Source organism: Scardinius erythrophthalmus (assembly GCF_964197995.2).
Source record: "Scardinius erythrophthalmus genome assembly, chromosome: 7".
In the NCBI taxonomy this organism is placed as follows: Eukaryota; Metazoa; Chordata; class Actinopteri; order Cypriniformes; family Leuciscidae; genus Scardinius; species Scardinius erythrophthalmus.
In genome coordinates this window covers 5,248,209-5,250,042 of record NC_138227.1, presented here as the reverse complement: position 1 = coordinate 5,250,042, position 1,834 = coordinate 5,248,209, and the positions used below count along the sequence as shown (strand labels likewise).

The following is a 1,834-nucleotide window of genomic DNA, read 5'->3' as shown; positions in this document are numbered from 1 at the left end:
CACCAATGGAATGTAAATGAATATTAATGAGGCGTTTTCTCTCTGAGACCAATCAGAAGTCAGAGCTCCCCGAGGGGGCGGTTCCTTCGCCAATCTGATCTAATCCAGTGTTATTTATTAAAAGAAATGTCTTTGTCTTTTTATAACTGTGATCATGCTGTTGCATGTGGGTTTTGTGTTCATATTCTCTTTCTTGTCTGATCAAAGGTCTGATTAAAGTGAATCTCATAAAAACATGTCCAGTTCACCCTAAAATATTAAGAAAGAAAAATAAAGAAGCCTGGCTTTAGGTCTGAATTTACAGTCTGATTATTCTGAAAAAATGCACATAATAATGAGAAACTTTTTCATAGTTATAGCTCAGTGTCTCATTCATTCATAATTATGAGAAAGTTTCTCAATTTAAGGGAGAAAAAAATAGAATTATGTCTTTGTGTCTCATAATTATGTCATAACATTATAACAAAAACTTAGTTTCTCATTATGAGATGTTTGATGTTCAATGCAATTTATGTCATTTCAAGAAAGTTACTCATTGATATGTTAAATCACTTTTACGGGAAAGATTCTCATTATCATGACATATTTGTATTAGAAACTCATGTTTATGATTAAGTCATCATCGTTAAATGAAATTTGCTCATTGTTATACAAGTCGTTAGCATTAGAAAGTGTTTATATTTTATAAGTTACTCTTTTTTTTCAGCTTTTTTATTCCTGATTAGGGTTTGGATTAATGATCCTAAAAATGGGGAGCAAAATATTTGTATTTATTATTGTTTTTTTTTGTGTGAAATATCACCTGGACATGTTCTCGTCAAGAAAACAACATACAGTGATCTGTTGTTTCATCAGCCAATTAAAGCACTTCATTATAATCAAACGCCAACTGTTATTTGTCATGCATAGCCTATTTATTCAGAGGTGTGTAGGACAGGATGTTCTGGGTTCAGCGTGTGTGTGTGTGTGTGTGATGATCCTCTTCAATCTGCGGGTTCCTCTGTTCCCTGATCGGAGTTTGATTCACTCGTTCAGCGGGAGCGATACGCCGGCGGGACGGGTGTTGACTGTGGATTTAGCCTTTAATTACAAGGCTTTTAAAGCGCTTTTATTAAACTTCTGGACACGTGAAATGAAACCAATGATTCTCTTAAAAGCAGTGTGTGGAGGAGAGTCCGTCTCGCGCCGTTGATCCTGTCAGATATGAGTTTTCCACATGTACAGTGTCATAAAAAGCACCAAAATAAACTACATTTGTCATGTTTATCATGGTTGTGTTTGTCTCTTTGATATGTAAAATATGGCACCTTTTTATCCCATTTTATCCCTTAAAACTCATCTTTGATCACCAAAATTACATTTTTAAACATTTTTTTCCTTCTTCAGGTCTTAAAATATCTTGTATGTAACTCGACACCCTTGCGCGGTTCTATGAATATGCAAATGAGCCCCGCCTCCACTCACTCGCGCACCTCAGAGATCCACTGGTGATTGGTTACAAGGTAGTTTGTGACGTCAGAAACACCAGCGATTTCAAAGCGTGTGTACTCAGCAATGCTGTCGACTTATGAATTTACATATGCCAGCGAACCAATGAGAATACAGGACAGTGATGACTATTTAACAACCGACTGTACGCCGCAGAGCTGCTATGGATCCTGCTTTAAAAATGATCTCAAGCTTTATTGTTCTGTTTTGTGTAATTACACAAGTAAAAAGCACTTAGAGCGTATAGCATTGTAAGCATATTGTATAAAGTAGCACCTTTTTCTTTTGTTTGTTATAATTTAGTTCTTGTCCTCTGGCACTGTTTTAGCTGCTATGGATCCGCTTA

General features: G+C 35.9%; 1 protein-coding gene across 3 annotated transcripts in view; it reads left to right on the top strand.

Annotated features, from left to right (window-relative positions):
• pdgfd (platelet derived growth factor d) overlaps nt 1–1,268 on the top strand; it is a 37,723-nt gene extending 36,455 nt beyond the window's left edge. For all 3 annotated transcript variants that reach the window (XM_081371388.1, XM_081371387.1, XM_081371386.1), the window contains exon 7: nt 1–1,268. This exon is cut by the window's left edge and continues 524 nt beyond it. The gene's annotated coding sequence lies outside the window, so the exon portion shown is untranslated.
• The last annotated feature ends 566 nt before the right edge of the window (nt 1,269–1,834 follow it).